At 53.3% G+C, this 17,710-nt stretch overlaps 1 protein-coding gene across 4 annotated transcripts in view; it reads left to right on the forward strand.

Annotated features, from left to right (window-relative positions):
* Window positions 1–17,710, forward strand: part of PKNOX2 (PBX/knotted 1 homeobox 2) — a 258,653-nt gene that overhangs the window by 93,928 nt on the left and 147,015 nt on the right. The window lies entirely within an intron of this gene.

The raw sequence follows: 17,710 nt of genomic DNA on the forward strand, positions 1-17,710 counted from the left end.
GCTTGTTTTTATTACTAGAGGTCTGAAAAACAGGGCCAGTGAAGGAGCCTCAGAGGAAATGGCAGGGGAGAGAGGCACCGTGGCAGCCTTCCGCCCCTCCCTTGGCCTCCCCAGGCTGCCGCGGGTGGGAGGACTCCGCTGATGTGGGAGGGCTGGGCAGGAGGGGGGCAGCTAGCTTCCCTTTAACCCAAACCAGAAATTGCTCGGGTCCCGAGGGGTTACACAGAACATGCCTCTTACCCTGGGGCCCGCGGAGCTCCTGCTGCAGCCTCAGCCGCTGCGGCAGCAACAGAGCCGTGAGAACAGTCTGGAACCGAAGGGGCAAGGAGGTACTTCTGCTCAGGGTCTGGCACGTGCTAGGAACCCCATGCAGGCTGATCAAATGCAATTGGATTGAATTCTGATTCACAAGGGGTTACTATAATCAGAGCACTGGTTTTCAAACCCTACCCTGAAAGGCAGTTAGCAAGTGTACAGAGCACGATTTTCTCCTGGATGATTCAGAAGGTTCGTCAATGTCTTAGGATCTCAGCACATCATTAAGAGCATCAATTACAGGCTTCCAAGTTCTGCTTCTCTCTCCATTCATTCATTCATTCAACAAACATTTGGGGGCACCTACTCTGTTCTAGGCACTGAGCCAGGGCACATACAAAGTGGTCCCTAAAATCTCCACCAGCTCCAGCGTTTTAAAAAATCCTGTGATAAGTGACCAATAAAGTATAAATAAATAAAGTGGCCTGTTTGTTCCAGCTTGTGGCTCTGGGTCTAGATCACTCCATGGGCACTAGGGGTTTGGTCTCTTTCCGTCGGGCACCCTGAGTGCCTCTCTGTGCCCGGGCCGTTCTGTCCCAGTGTGTCGGTGCTCCCCAGGCATCTGCACAGACAAGGCGCTGTGGTCCGGCTCCCACTCGCTGAGCCTGGCCCCTCGGATTCTCCTGCTCAGTGCTTTGCTCCAGCTGAAGGGCACCCTTGGCATCTCCTCCTCTCAGGACCCTGGGGAGGACCCGCCTTTCCTTGCTTCAGAGGACTGACCCAAGCTTGGCTGTGGACCCCGCCGTGGGGGGCCTGGCCTCCTGTGTCATCTACCTGCTAATCTTCTGTTCCTCGCCACACACCCTGCTCTCTGCTGACCGTCCCAACTCAATCCTCATCTCCCACCTACCCTTCCCCTCCAATTTTTGGTTTTTAAATCAGAAAGATGTTTGCTGCTCACATGGGTTGGGGGTTTTGAAGATGCTTTAGAAGTGAATTCGACTTAAAACTATAGTTCAGTTTCCTTTGCCACCATCTCTTCAAGATGGCAGCTCAGCGGCTGGGGTGGCCCTCCCTGGAGGCTGACCATGCCCGCAGGCTGGGCCGCATCCTCTACCGGCACCCCTGCCACACGCACGGGCACAGCTGAACACGCCTTGCCACGGCCGTCAGGGCAGCTTGTGCTTTCCTGCTGTGCAAGAGATGCTTACTGACCAGCTACCCTGTGCTAGATTCTGTGAGAAACAGAAAACTATCAGAGATGCCCTGGGGTCATGGAAAGGGGACTGGCCCACACGGCAAGGCTGGATTGAATTCTGGCTTTGCTGCATTCAGTCCCTCACTTCCCTGGGCCTCTTTCCCCTCATCTGTAACGTGGGAATCATAATCCCACCCACATCACAGGAGGTGGTGAGGATTTAAATGAGACAGTGATTGTGGAAATTGTAAATGCTGGTCATTATTCAGGCAGAATTTGAACAAGTCCTAAAGTGATTCAGCCCGTGGGGCCTGGGTCCTGGCCCATTTCTCACATATGAAGGGCTGGTGAGAGGGTAAAGAGATGCCTGCTGTCGGAATGGGACGTTGCCGCTTCCTGGATTCGGGCATCTGTGTCTTATGTCCAGCTCTGGCTGGAGCTGCACCACTGGGAGGGTGTGGTAGATCTGGTTCTGCCCTCACCACCACAGTTTGCGCAAAGAACCATCGATGCCGAGTGAGTGTCTGCACTTGGCCTCGGGCAGTGGGCAGGACCCCTCCCATGGGCATCTCTTTGGAGAGCGGTACCTCGGCGCCTGTGGCATCAGCACGCAGGGTGCTCCGCTGCTGACTGCTGATTTGTCTGCTTCGTGTGGTAGGTCCATCTTGTTTTCCGTTAAGACTGCAAACTTCTTCTGGACAGGGGTCCTTGCCCAAGACTTCTTCCACATGCCCCCTTGACCACCACACCCACAGTGCCAGGTGCAGGGTCATTGTTCAATAAATGCCTTTTGATTACCTCACTGGCCAGGGGCAGGCTCCAGGCACGTCTAGGGCAGCGTCTCTTACCCCCAAGTCAAGGCCAAGTGTCCATAACTGCCCAGCTGGTCTTGCTCAGAAGGCCAGAGGAGCAGGACACCAGCTCTGATTCTGTACTTGTCGGAGCAGCAAACACAATAGAAATCACTCACGTGAGAAACCAGATTTTTGCTTAAAAAGGTGGTCAATGCAAAAGCAAGCTGCTGGCCCGCCCCAGAGCACGGTCTTCAATGAGGGAGTTTACACTGGTGGCACATTCCTGAGGGGTTCCCATGTCTGTGGAGAGAAGCCTTCACAAGGAGAACAACTGCCCAGCATCTCAAAAGGACGAGAGGATGCAGAGCCGCCCTCCAGTCTCCTGCAACCAACGATTTTAGGGTGGTTGGAGGGGAGGAGTATTGAAAAGGGTGTAAATTCATCAGAAGCAGTGAGACGGGTTCTGGAGGAGAGGAGGGGGGCCACCTGCTCATGACCCAGTTCTAGAGGAAGGGAAGTGGAGGAGGGAGTGGGCCCAGGGCCCAAGGGACCTTCAAGGCTGGGGATGAGGGTCAGAGCAAACCGGGTGTGAGGCAGGCTACTCAACTACTCGGGGAATGGAAGGAACTTGTGTTCTGGCTGCCACACAGGGCTGGCTGGCTGATGGGGCTCCCACGGAGAGCCATCTCACCTCTCCGGCTGGGGGTGTTTGTTTAGCATCCGTCCTGAGTCTTGAAACTTCACACTCGGAGGGGAGGCGGGTTGACGTGTTTGCTTTGGGCCACTTGGGGAGCTCGAGGCATTATGGGACGGCCGGAGATGCTGCCCTGAAACCAATTTTTATACCCCTCCACCGTTGCCCCTCCCCGTCCGTCCTCTCTGATGCCTCCTCCAGGCCCTGTGCTGTAGGGGAGGGCGGGGCTCAGAACTAGCCAGGACTTAGCCTCATCCCTCATCACCCTTCTCTTCTCTCCTTCTCTGACTCTCTCTGCCGCTTGGACCTCTGTCTCCCTCTCCCACTGCTCCCCAACTCACTCTTCTTCGTGTGTCCCGCTTTCTACTTCTGTGATCAATGTTTGGTGCTCCTTTTGTTCAGTCAGCGATGCCCCCTCGTCCCCACGCTTGTGTCCGGGAGTGATGCTGGCCGGGTTCAGTGTCTGCGGGAGCAGACGACCTACAGTGCATGCTCAGTTGTACAGAGAGGGCCCCAGGCAAAGCTCCACCGTGCCTGTGTGCCAACCCCCGCTTTCCTGTGGGCCTCAGTTTCTCCAGAAATGCAATGGGCGGATGTTCTACTACACTTCAAGGATGCACCACGCTTCCCTGGTGTGTGCTCTGCCCCTCCCACACCACCTCCTGCCTGGGAAGACTCAGCGCTCCCTTCCCGGCTGTGGGAGGGGGAGGCTGTGAGGGGACTTGGGGTGGAGGAGCAAATGCAGGGGATCTGCTGCCCGGACTAGTTCAGGCAAACAGCAGGGACTGCTGGCGGAGGCTCCAGCCCCCACTTGCGAGGTAACAGCTGCAGTCCAGCTGCTGGCATCCCTGCTGGGGGAGTGTGCAAAACCTCTCCGGGGTCAGCACTGTGGTATGTCGGTTTCCATAGCAACCAGCCAACGGGCCACTTTCTCAGAACAATTCCCCTACTCAGCCGGGTTCTGGACTTAGCTCAGCCCAAGGGCATGTGGCTGAGGAGCAAAGCAGGAGGGGGAGAGGCTGCCCGAGGGCCAGGCTGGGCCTCACAGAAAGTGGCTCTCTCCAGTCTCGTCTTAGCACAAAGGGTGTGGACCAGGAGGACAAGACAGGCAGACGTTTTTCCGGTCCTGGCTGTCCCTCGCCCCGCCCCTTGGCCACCCTCCCACCCCCGCTCATCCACGGACCGCCTGGCTCGGCCTGGTTGGAAGAAGTATCAGGTCTTTGTCTGGATCTGGGCAACAGCTGCCTTGGCTGGGCTCAGAGCTGGGAGGAGAAAGTCCCGGAATGGTGTCTAATGGGCGGGGGAGGGGGCTTTTACTGGCCTCCATCTCTGCACCCTTCCATCCAGCTCCTCCAGGACCATGGGAATCCCATTCACCCCACCCTCAGAGACCACAGGGGAAGATGGGGTCATAGTCAGTCCTCTCCACATTTTTAGAGGATGGGAAAGGTCACCTTTCTCAAGCCCCTTAGGAATAAACTCCCTTAACCTGAGCAGGTTGGTGCCATGCCTGACACTTTCAGAAAGGGAGACTCATTAGAGAACAGACAGATTAGGAACTACCAGGGACCTTGATCCATTTTCTGGGTGAGGAACTGAGGCTGAGGGCCGGAAATGGATTGCCTGGGGGTGGGGAGGCATGGGGGCATCACGCCTCCATTCCTGGGCAGAGAGGATCACTTCCCCGCCTCCCTCCTCTCCCTGGTTGAGCTTGCTGTTCAGCTCCAGAAACTGTGAGGGAGGCCAGAGCTCCTTCCCCAGGTCCCTTGGAGCACAGCTGGAGCTACTGTGAACTTGGGGGCTCTGAGGACTTTGTTTCTGGACACAAGTTTATTTCTAGAAAGGCGCCATTAGCAAATGGGGAAACTGGGATCAGGGGTAGTAGGTCTGAGTAAGCCTAATAACTTCAGGGTTGGGCCCTGGGGCTGGGACTTGGCGTCCTGACAGGTGAGCGGGATGGTCCCTGCTAAGATCTGTAGAGGCATAGAGTGTTCTTGGGGTGACCTGTCCAACTGTCTTGCTCCTCTATTGTGTTCAGTGGTTTCTCACTTTCAAGGGGACTCGTTCTTCCTTCCCCTCCCCTCATCCCGTTTACTACCCCACCCCCTTCAATGGAGGGGACAGATGTCCTTTCTTCCATGCACCACAGCTGCAGCCAGACACATTTCCCTAATCCTCGGAAACAGGTGTGGAGGGCTTCTCAGCCCCCTGGGGATGAGGGGCATTCAGGAAGGTGGCCAATTTTAGAAGCTGCATCAGTTCCCATCCTCCCCTGGCCCCATCTGTGAAATGGGAGAGTTGCCTTGGATTAGCACTTCCCAAAGTGGGCTCTGCAGCACGGAGAGCTCCGAGCCAAAGCCAAGCCAACTTGGGAAACGCTGCCTGGACACCCCCTCTTGAAGAGTTACAGGGCTTGTTGCAATTTTAAAGATTTTAACAAGTCCAGTATTCAAGAAGACCCAGTTTCACCTAGGGCTTCCTGAACACTTATGACCGTGGCACCCTTATTTCAAATCCTATGAACAAGCCCACCTGGCAAACATCAGCCTCTACAAGAAGCCCCAAGGCCTTGCTCTGTTGGAGTCCCTCGTCAACATCTGAGATGCTCCCACCGGTTCCCAGCACCGCAGAGGGCCTTGTGACAAGACCCCCAACCCTGGTCTCAGCCCTCCTGTCCTCCCCCACCACCTCACCCCTGGCTGGCTGCTCCGCTTTGCTCAGATTATCTCATTCCAGATGGAGACACTGGTGTCTGGTACGGGGAGGGGTCTTGCCCTGGACCCTCAGAGGGCCGGAGCAGAGGTGGAGACGCAGCGCTGGGCTGTCTCAGGTTTCAGGAGGGAGGGAAGCCCTCACAGGTCCACCCCTACCCTCAACTGCCCCCTAAGGTTCCAGGGTCATCTGTGGTTTTACTGCTTTAAAAAGTGAGGCAGTGCTTCTAGAACAAGGGGAGGAGAAAATTCTGGCTGCCAAGTGTCTAGAAAGAGAACCCCGAATGGCGAAGCTTAAAAATGGAAAAGTGCCCCTCTCCTCCCTTTACTGTCCAAACTCTCAGAAACAACACCTCACATTCTCCAGCCTTTACACTTTCCAAAGGCCTTGCGTGGACGTGACCTCATCTGCCCGTCAGGAGACAGCTATGGTGGAGTGGACACCGCATAGGCCATGGAGAAGAACACCTGGGCTCCATCCTATAGGCTGGTCACTTCAGCCCTCTGCCCAGTTGTCCCGTCTCTCAGAAGGGAGGAATAGTTCCTTTCTCACAGGGTTCTTGAGAGAATTGAATGATATGGTAAATGTGACAATGGCCAATGCGCAAGAACTCAGTAAGAATTAGCTTAGGAGACTTAAACCCCCATGAGGTAAGAGTTCTCTATTTTTAGCAGGAAGAAAACTGAGGCTCAGAGAGGTTAAGCAACTTATCCAAGGTCACACAGTTGATCGGTCCCCTGACCCCAAATCCTTTGCTTTCCCACTTTACCTCATTTCCAGGAAAATGCCTGTGAATGGGTACGTCTCACTGTGTGTGGAGGGCATTTAGCAATTGTGATCTCCTTTACTTTTTTTATATATATAATTTATTTATTTTATTTACTTATTTTTGGCTGTGTTGGGTCTTCGTTGCTGCGTGCGGGCTTTCTCTAGTAGCGGTGAGCGGAGGCTACTCTTCGTTGCGGTGCGCGGGCTTCTCACTGCGGTGGCTTCTCTTGTTGCAGAGCACGGGCTCTAGGCACGTGGGCTTCAGGAATTGTGGCTCGTGGGCTCTGGAGCGCAGGCTCAGTAGTTGTGGCGCAGGGGCTTAGTTGCTCCGCAGCATGTGGGATCTTCCCGGACCAGGGCTCGAACCCATCTTAACCACTGCGCCACCAGGGAAGCCCTCCTTTACTTTTGAAGCTTTCACTCTCCCTGAGGAAGTAAAATGCTTGCAAGAGAGAGACTGCAGGACAGGCCTGCTTTTTTGGAGGGTTTGGTTGAGGGTCTGGAGGTGGAAAGGGGGTATTAGTTCTTCGGGTAACAGCTTTTTAAAAATAAAAGTAGGCTTATGAACGAAGATGATCCTGCTTCAGTTTGCCCAGAGCTCTCCCCTGTTTCCTTCCTCCCTCCTGGCTGCCCAGATCCTACACCCTGATACAGCAGGCACCTGTCATTCACGTGCACAGCCACAGAATTTCTTACCGGGTTTCCGCCCCTTTTCTTACAGCAGCAAAACCAACCTACACACAAGAGCTGGGGGGCAAGAGAGGCCTCAGTGCTTTCTTCCTACTCTGGGCACAGGCTTTAAATCCTTTTAGTTAGCACACGGAAATGAGGACAGAATAGAGGGAAACGAGAAAAAACAAGAACGCCTGTAAGGTGCTCCTCACTGCACTAGGATCTAAGGAGTGTGCCTTCTGCAAACATCCTACCTCTCTTTTGATTTTTATGTCGGTGAGAGAAAGGCTGTTTAGAGCCCTTAGGAGGAAGGGGTTTTATCCCTGCAAGGCGTCAGCTCTGTGATTGCTATCACCGTGTCTGTTACTGTTACCTGCGCAGCACGGACCCTGATCAGCAGATTTGTTTGGCTAAATTACCTTCTTTTCTGCTACCTCCATTCCCCCGTCATCATCTGAAAAGTTCACAACCAGTGAAGTTGGGAGGAGCGGGTAGACTTGTTGGCGAAGCTCCAGCAGCTGCTCTGCCAGACATATCTCCGCGTGCTCGCGGGTGCGCTCCTGTGACCACGCAGACCTCACTCCTGTCCCTGGAGCACATGGAAGGAGACGCTGGCCCCAGAGCCTTGGCAGAGAGGCGCTGTCCCGGAAGCCAGTCTTTCTGAGCTCCTCCGGTCCTGCCCTCTGCCTGCTGGGGCCTCTCTCCCCGTGCCCTTTCAGAAGCAGGCTTTCTGAATAAAGCGAGAAGGAGGAATTCTGCTCTCCAGACGTTCCGCTGGGATGATTTCTCGCTCTGCTCATCTCATTTAAAGGGCTGGCCCTGTTCAAGCGGGTATCTGGGAGTAAAAACAACAAACAACCCCAAACATCTTCAAGGACCAGATCGATAAGCTCTGGTCCCACCACAGGCGTGATTTCCTGCTCAGCTTTCTGGTGGAGGGAGGAGGGAGGCTGTGTGTGTGTGTTCTCTGTTGATTTACGGGCACTTTGTGGACACAAGAGGAGGAGTGGGGCTGGGGGCAGGGCATTGTCTTTGAGCAGAGGTCTGAGTAGAACAAGGAGCTAATCAGCACTATTTATGAAGGTGTTTTGCACAGGAGTTTGTGGTAAGTGATGGGAGCGGGTGGAGAGCTGTGAGAGAGAGAGAAGGGAGAAAATACCACATCAGTGTCTGACAACTTAAAGCCCAGAGGGTCAGAGACATGTTGAGACAACTTTTTTTTTTTGAATTATTTATTTATTTATTTATTTATTTATGGCTGTATTGGGTCTTCGTTTCTGTGCGAGGGCTTTCTCTAGTTGCGGCAAGCGGGGGCCACTCTCCATCACGGTGCACGGGCCTCTCACTATCGCGGCCTCTCTTGTTGCAGAGCACAGGCTCCAGACGCGCAGGCTCAGTAGTTGTGGCTCACGGGCCCAGTTGCTCCGCAGCATGTGGGATCCTCCCAGACCAGGGCTCGAACCCGTGTTCCCTGCATTGGCAGGCAGATTCTCAACTACTGTGCCACCAGGGAAGCCCTTTTTTTTGCATTTTAGAATTTTATTTATTTTTTTATACAGCAGGTTCTTATTAGTTATCCATTTTATACACAGTAGTGTATACATGTCAATCCCAATCTCCCAATTCAGCCCACCACCACCACCCCCTCTGCTGCTTTCCCCCCTTGGTGTCCATACGTTTGTTCTCTACATCTGTGATGTTGAGACAACTTTTGTCGGCAGCTCTCCTCTGAGGGTCTCTGGCCTAAGGGTCACGAGAGTCTCAGGAGGAACACGGTGGCCAGGACCCAGCGGACCCTCTAGGTGAGCAGAGAGCAGTCACTCCCCCTACACTGTCCCCATCTCTGAAGGTGTCACCAGGCCGACTGCTGCTCAGAAGTCAGGGAGTGGGCTTAAAAAGCATCTCTCAGTCCAGTTTTCCCTTTTCCCTCTGTATCGAGTACTTGGGAACCATATGCTGGAGAAGCTGCATTGATATAACAGTGGGAAGAATTTTGATTTGGAGTAGGGAACCTTGGACCTGTCACATGGCCTTTTGGAACGTGGGTTTCCTGTGTGTAAAATGAAGGCCTGTAACAGCCCCTTGACAACTTCATGGAACCGTGGGGTCAAATGCGATGTGGGAAAGTGCCTTTTCAAGGCACACAGGTGTATGTTTTGTTAGTATTATGAGCGGGGTTTGCTCTCCAGCTTAACGCTGGGCTGCAGGCCGGGGCTGAAGCTGGGAGCTTGCACGGATGCAGATTACTCTCAACTGCGACCTTCAAATCTTCAGGAAGTTATTCCTCCCCTGCATCCAAATTAACTCTGGCTTACGGTAACATCATTTAATGCATATAAAGCTTGGTAGGCCTTAGAATAAAAGCTCCTGGAGGGCACGGGGGTTGGGGGCTCTCTGTGACAGAAATCTCTTGTTTCAAGGAGAAATCGGTTCAGTGGTGGTGTTTCTCCTCTACCCTCAAGGTCTGCACTCGGTCTGCACTCGGGCAAGCACTTTAAACCCACAACATGGCTGCGTCATCTCTGAGAATTCCGTGGTCTTCTCTGGGACAGGCTGAGGAGACCAGGAAGGGGCTTTGGTCCCATCAGTCATTCTGGCGCCGGAGGCCAACAACTGTAGCTGCCTGGGGGCGGGGGAGGGATCCACGTGGTCGTGGTGCGGTGCTACCGTCTCATGCCCTTTTTAACCTGGGTGCTGCTGAAGGTGGTCCCTGAAACTGTGACTGCGAAGTGTCTCACAGGAGGAGGATGAAAGTGATGGGAATTCTTGTACATTTTTAATCGGAAAAATAAAGTGTGAATTGGAATTAATGCAGGTATTAAATATTTAAACATTCTGTACTCACTTTCATTTTTAACGTATTCCTCCCTCAAAAGCCTCGATAACGTTCGTCAGGTTTGTTCTTGAGATGTCCCTCTCTCTCCACCTCCACCCAGCACCAGCCCAAAGTTCCCCCAAAGAACCCCGAAGGTATTCATCATCCTGATGGAAATTTTCATTTTATTTCTCCTACAGGAACTGTCTGATCTCTCTCTCTATATTTATGCTTTCTTTGTATGGCAGCGTAAATAATTAATGCTGTTATAAACACATCCTATGCAAAATATTATTAGAAAAAATAACTCTTTAATTTGGCATGTCATTTAATTCCACTTTGTAATCATAGCACATGGGCTACAATTAATGCCAGGGCTGGGGAATCCAACCTGCCTGCTAGCATTTGCAGAGAGGCAACAGAGTCTTCCAGGCAAAGCCCGCTTGGCCCCTTGGCCATTGGTTACTTGTGTGAGTTTGCTTGGTGGAAGTAGATGGTGTCCACTGCCCAGCCTGGGGCTGAGAGTGAGTCTGGGAATAAGACGGGAAACTCACTTCTCTCTTCAGCAGAATGGGTTGGGGGTGGTCTAGGTCTCCTCAAGTGCGTTTGGTAGCCTGCGTGCCGGGACATTTAGATGCAGGCGGTCTTACACCTTGGGGGTGGAGGCAGGGTGTGGTGGTGGTCCTCGCGTTTTCGTTTTGGTGAGTTCCCACAAAGGATTGGCTTGGGAAGAGTAACAGACAGTCTCCTAGAGATTAGGGTTCACGCTCGCATTCATCTGTTTTTTAATTTACTGAGCGCTTCGTCCGTGCTGGGCATTGTTGTTGGCACTAGAGACACAACAGTAAACGAGACGGGTGACAGAGATGAGAACGTCCCCCATTCCTGAATATTCCACCATTGCCACTGCTCATTCCCCCTCCCCATGAGCAATCTTTATGGCCCTTAAGGAACCTGTCTACCAGAGCAGCTCCTACCCCAGGTTTTAAGCACTAGTATTTGAATAGCGCAGTGTTTCTGGATGTATCAGTTCCTCTGGATTTAGCACAACCTTGGGAACAAGACTGAGCTAGCACCGGCCCACCCCTCCCCGCACTCTCCAGGGAGGGATGCTGAGAGCCAGGTGAGTGACATCAGCATCCTCTGCTTCTGGACCCCAGGTGTGGTCCTCCCTCTGCAGTAGGAAAGTGGCTCTATTTGGATAGAGTCTGGTAACCCTGCTGTGACACGCCCCTCCATGTGTCATCTCAGAGGCCCAGACTTTGGGCTGAAGTCATGGGGGTTTGAAGTTTGGTTTTCATGTGGCATTTATCAGTCTCTCCCCCTGTTGGACAGCTTTTCTAATTGTCCCCATGCCTGGCATCACATCATTCAGTGTGTGTTCCCAAGCTAAAAGTCGCCCATTCACTTGTGGCCCAGACTCTCATTAATTGGTTGGTGGGGTAGAGAATAAGGAGGAGACAACTAATGTCTTGGAAAAATCTTTATTTTGTAGTTAGCCATTTGCTACCCGTCTGGAAGGCCTGTGCGGCCTCGTCAGCCTGGGATTCCATTGAGGAGAAAATTGGAACAAGTGGCGCCCAGCTCCCAGCCCACCTTCCCAGACCGGCTCTGCCGATGTTATCTGCATTTCGCATCTCCCAAAATAGGATGGTGGGAAGAAACATGGAAATCAGAACCGGCACCCACTCTCCTCCCCACACTTGGGCACCCGGCTCTGGGTCTGTGGCAGGCGCGGGCTATTTGGGGAGGCTGACGTCTGACTTGAGAGGCCCTGGGGGATGGGTTTTCCAAGCCTGTCAGGGGCTCCCGCTTGGCTGGGATCAAAGAGACTGAGCCTCAGCTGCCTTGGGGATGAAACAGAAGGGTCTCCAGGGTGACCCCCAGTGACTTGATTTCCGTGGCCTTCACAGGGGGCTGATGATACTTCTGGGGGTTTGGAGGGGGGAAGAGGTTTGAATAACTTTGCTGCTCTGTGCCTTGTCACCCTGTCCTCCCGATGGCAGTGGCCACAGGATTGGTACCCTCAGACTGGGCCCTAGCCAGTCTCTAGGCTATATATTCACCTTCTCTGCCAGGCTTTTGCCCTGCTTTTAGAAAATGGGCTTCTTCCTTTCTCCTAAGACCACGTTCCCATTTGTCCACTATGTCCTAGGGGTAAAGAGATTCATATTCTCTTTCTGGACTTCTCTGATGCTGAACAATACCTGGATATGTGTTTCGTGTTCTCCTTTCCTGAGTGGACCTTCTCCCATCATTTGCACCTGGAGTGCACACCTGGCTCAGCTCTCAGCCCCTCCCCTGTCTCATTCATTCATTCATTCATTCACTCAGTACTCACCATGCATACCCTGTGCCTGAGACACTCTGCGGGCTGCTTGGTTTTTGGAGGAGACTTGGTCCCTGCACCCCGAGGCTCTGGTTTCAGTTCTACTTAGTCCATCAATGTCTGTCCTATCATGAAACTAGCAGAGTTAAGCGAAAGACAGCAGTAACTTGATGACTTTTTCAAGAAAAAAACCCCACCAGTTACTTAAAGAATCATCTCCTCTGCAGGCCCTGCTCCAGCTCACAGGCCAGAGCCTGTTCCTGGCTCCACTCACTTGGCTCATGGAGCCCCGAGGTGAGGTAACTCAAGTTGGAGTCCCTGAGGGGCCCGGCATGCTGACGGGGAGGCCGCCGCTGTCCGTCCCCCGTGACACATGCACCACTCGTCCCTCTGCCCTGGTGATAAAACCTGCTCTTGCTTTTCTAGATGTCTAGTGCCTGGAGTGGCAGGGCCATGGGCCACCAGTGCTACATGACAAACCCAGAGCCACTCAGGGCCTTTTACTAAAGCTGACAAACACCCAGTAACCCAGGCCTCTTGCCTAGTCTCCTGGAACATTTGGCACAAATTGCATGGAAGCCTGGAGGCAGGGGGTGAGAGCTGGCAGCCGTGGTGCCTCTGGGTCTCAGAGAGCGGGGGTGTGAAGCGAGCGCGGCAGGTGTTTTTCCGTGAGTCTGTCTCGACGTGGCTGATTCTGGCTCCTTGGGTGATTGATCCGCTGATGGAATGTCTGACTCTGGATGAGTAATACCTAACATTTACAGAGCCCTGCACCACTCACCGATGTTCCCATTAACCGTGAGATAGGTCCTGTCGTCGTCCCAGGCTTATAACTGAGACAACTGAGACGCAGAAAATTTGACTTGCCAAGGTCATGGGACTAACACATGGGCCGGCCAAGACCCAGTCAAGGTCTGATTTTATACCCCATGTTCCTCTGACTGCCCGTGTCTTTCCCCTTCCCCCCATAATGTAGAGGATTCGGGCCCGGTTCCACCCTGGACCAGGCGGAGGATTAAAGAGTTCTTCCTCGGGCTTTGATCTTGTCAAGTAAATAGGGGCCAGGGGCAGCGCTCCAGTGTCCCCCCAGAGGAGCAGTCTTCTTCCTCCTGGCGTTTCCCTTCCTTTGTCGTTCCCACATATTCCCTGTGTCTCCAGCACTGGGCCTGCTGTGTATAGGCGAGCAGCAGTGAATCAGCACCTTCCTGAAGCCGTTTGCTGGAGGAGAGGGAATCGACTTCTCCGGCTGCCTCACTGCTCCTTGTTTCTGGGGGTGATGAAAGGGCCTCTGAGATGCTCTCTCTTGGTTCTGGCCACAGCACAGGGAGGCCATCCTGCAAGGGGAGGGAGGGCCAAAGGCCCTACATGTCATTGACCCAAGCCAGCCTGCCGCCTCAGTCTTGGATTTGAGAAAACTAGCTGCCTGTTTCTCTGAAAGCGTGCCCTGCTCCCAGAAGCACGGGGTGAGAGGCTGAGCGTAGGGCCAGGAGACAGTGGCTGTGCTTGTCAGGAAGGCACTGATAAGATGAACAAACTCCCCGGCGAGGCTCAGAGGTCATGGTTGTGTGTTTGCCTTTGCAGCCCACGTTGCTTCTCACCACTTGAAATGCTCCTAAAAACCCAGAGGAGCAGCTGAAAATATCCCAGGTAATATGAAAATGAATAACGGCTCAGCAAACAGAGCCCAGCTTCTAAGCAAACAGCCGAAAAGGCAGGCAGCCCAGGCGAAACGAGAAAAGAGGAGAATGCAAAAGGAGGGGTGGGCGGATGGGAAAAAAGACCAGGGATGGGGACGCGGCAGGAAGCCAGCCCAGGCTCTCCGCTACCAGCCTCCTTGGCACTGAGCGGCCCTCTGTCCTGGAGACTCCCCTTCGGCCACTTTCTTCCTCAAGGGGTGAGGAAAAACGGTGCAAAGAAAAAGTTTCTCAGCTTTGGCCTGGATGGAGAGACTTAGGGGTAAAGTCCCTCGTGGCCTGGTCTCTTACATGTGATTCTCTACACCGGAAGGGAATTTGGGAGCGAGGAGAGATGGGAGGGTGCCATCCTGAGTTCGGAGGCTCCAGCTCTCGCTGTGGGACCTTGTAGGCTCCTGTGGGCTAGTTTCCTAATTAGCAAAATGAGGAGGTGGGACTAGATGCTTTCGGGGGGCACAGGGAGGGCCCTTTCAGCTCTAACATACCGTAGTTTGGTGGGGTTTTTTTCCATAATCAACAAAGACTTGGGTGAGGGCTTAACTCCTTGTTAAGCTGTGAGATTCAAGAGGGTGTAGGCATGGCTACCCCAGTTCCTCTGGGAACTTATCCTCTGAGACACCTGTGACACGGTCAGTCACGTCCCAAGAGCAGAACCAGCAGAGTAAGAATCTTCTCCATTCCAAGTAAGACCAGGGTGGGGCCAAATGAGAAGTTCCTTCCTGCCAACAGTGGTGAAGGCGGCATTACGCTGGCTCCGGGGCCAGAGGGTGGAACTGGAGGACCTAATACCTCTGGCAACTCTCATTTATCGAGGGCTTCCTGTGTGTCCAGAGCAGTACTAAGCGCCTTGCATTAACGACCTCATTTACTTTTCTACTAGTCCTTTGAGCTAAGTGTTGCCATTATCCCCGTTTCACGGCCGAGACTCAGAGAATCAGGTAACTTGCCCATGGTCACGTAAGCCGGGTCTTACCCAGATCTGAATGACCCACGTCCCTAACCACTGTGCCACGTGGCCTTCGTGACCTTAGGGTCCTGGGGAAGGGAGTGCTTGGCCCCAGAAAGGTGAGGGATGTTCAGCAGTAGTAGACAAGACATCCCAGCTCCCAGAGGGGGTCCTGTTCCCTCATGAGACACAGAAGGGGGTCGTGCTGCATGTGGCGCCATCACCTCTGTGGTGCTGGACCTGTGCACGGCAGAGAGCTCGTCACCAAACCGTGGCCGGTTTTTATTTTTATTTTTTCACTTTTTGATAAACTCCAGAACCAAGTAGACACCAAGAACACAGGCAAGGACGTGCAAACAGGGGTACGGGCGTTGGGGGGGGACACCCACAAAGTGCAGTCTGCAAAGAGGAGGACTGACCTAGGGCTGCGGACTGGTACCCCCCCCTCCCCCAGTCCAGGCTCTATGGGCAGTGGGCCCGGCTACCCTCTCAGTTGCTGGGCTTCCTCACTGAACATTCGAGGGTCTTGGAAGTTTCAGTGACCACCTGACATCATGGGGATGTCAGAATACACGGAAAATCCTGCTTTAGGTGGAAGGTTAATCAGGGCTGCTAAGAGAACATCCAACTCCAAGATGCTATGCATCTCATGTATTCCTCGTGCACCGGCTGTGAGCCGGGCGCAGTGCAGGTCGGGTCCTGGCACAGAGGTGAGTGAGACAGCAGGGCCTGCCCTCACCACCTCTGCGGTGGGTCTCAGAGTTCCTCTGCCCTTACATCTAGCCACAAATTGCTTCCTTCAGGCAGGCAGTCAACAAATATTAAGTTCCTCCTGTGTGCAAGGCCTTGTGGTAGGTGCAGGGAGGAGTGCTGAACAAGACAGAGTCCTTGCCCTGAGGGACTCTCTATTCTAAGTGGGCAGGGAAAGAGGGAATAAACAAGGGACAAGCATGGAAATAAGAAAACGTTAGGTCCTGATAAACGCTGTGACGAAGATGAAGTAGGTCCGGGAGGAGAGTGCCTTGGCTGGGGTTGGGGAAGGCTCTCTGAGGATGGGATATTTGTATTGAAACCTTGCGGATGAGAAAGTGGCAGCCATGTATAGATAGGAGGGAAGAGCCTCTCCAGGAGAAGGAAAAGGAAGAACAAAGTAGCCAGGATGGGCCTGAACCTGCACACCTGGGAACTAGTAGACGAGAGGGAGAATGAAGAGAAATGAGATCAGAGAGGCAGACGGGGCTATGCAGAGGGGCTCAGCGGGCCATGCCCAGGCGTTTGGCTCTGACTGCACTTGCAGTGCGAGCCATGGAAGGCTGTGAGTGGGAGGGAGGGGGGAGCCGACCGTGTGCAGAAGGACCAGTCTGGCTGCTGGGGTGGGGGGGTGGGTCGAGGAGACCTGGCGGGGGCCTCTGTTGACGTGGTCTCGGCCATGGCAGTGGATAAAGAGCACAGTGGTGGGATTCATGTGGATCTGCTCCCATTGACTTCGGGAGGAGAGCCGAGGGGACTTGCTGATCAGTTGGATGCGGTTGAGGGGAACGGAGGAATCAAGACTGGCACATAGATATTTAGCAAGTGGGTGGAGAGGGCACTTTCTGTGGGGAAGGCTTGGCAGGAGGGCAGTGTGTGGATTTGAGGAGGGAAATTGAAAGATCTGGTTTGAATGTGCCACGTCTAGGATGCCTCTAAACACCTCGACAGAGACGTTGAGTGGACGGTTGAATACAGTTGTCTGGGGGCCTGGGAAAGATACAGCTGGAGAAGCAGATCTGAGAGCCCTGTGTGTGCGAGGGGTTTTGAGAGCTCCAGTGAGATCACGCGGGGAGAGAAGACGCAGGGGGGAAGAGTGCTGAGGACATGCCAGCAAAGGAGACGGAGAAGGAGGGCCAGTGAGGCATAAGATAAACCTCGCGAGGGAGGCGTCGCGGAGCCTGGGGAAGAAAGTTTTTTGAGAAGGAACAATTGGGCAACTGTGCCAACTGCTGCTGGGAGATCCATATGAGGACAGAGAACTGACTCTTTCCTTCGGCAAGATCTAGTCGTTCGTAATCTCGGTAATTAGTCATTAGTGGAACGGTGAGTGGAGTGGGCTTTATTAAGTGAGAAGAGAATCACAAGTGAGAACGTGGAGATACTGAGTAGAGACAACTCCTTTGAGTACATGTGCTGTGAAGGGAGCTCAAGGGGAAGTAGAAAATGAGGACGGAGTGTGGTCAAGGGAGGAGTGAGGTCAAGGGAGTATTTATTTAAAGGAGGTGTGTTTGTATGCCTATGGAAATGACCCAGGAAAGCGGGAGAAATGGTAATGCAAGAAGAAATAGAGGAGTTGCAAAGAAAAAAAAAAAAGTTTGGAACGGCACAGGAGAATGGGTACAGAGACCAATGCAGGTGTTGACCTTGCGCAGGAGCCAGGATTCTTTTTCCACTGGATTTGGGGGGAGGGGACGGCAGTGTATGTGGGTTCTGATGCAGATACAACAAAGGACTTGTCGATGGGAGGATGAGGTAGTTCTCATCTTACAGAAATCTATTTTCTCTATGAAATATACAGCAAGGTCATCAGCTGAGAACGGGACAGGGGAGGGAGCGTTGGAGACTTGAGGGGAGACAAGGAAGTATGATAGTTTCCCCGGAGATTGGGAAATTGAATTTTCTAGGGAAGTGTAGTAGGTTTTTCTGACAGTGTTCAGTGAGATTTGTGGTTATGTTTGTAGCAAGTCTAGTCAGTAAATCTGTGTCATTTTTCTCCAGCAATGTTCAGCTGCCCTGGTGCAGGCCCCGAATGAGTGGCTAGGACACGAGGCTGGACCAGAACAGTGGAAGGAGGGCGGCT

This window comes from Balaenoptera borealis, assembly GCF_965194805.1.
Source record: "Balaenoptera borealis genome assembly, chromosome: 11".
Taxonomy (NCBI): Eukaryota; Metazoa; Chordata; class Mammalia; order Artiodactyla; family Balaenopteridae; genus Balaenoptera; species Balaenoptera borealis.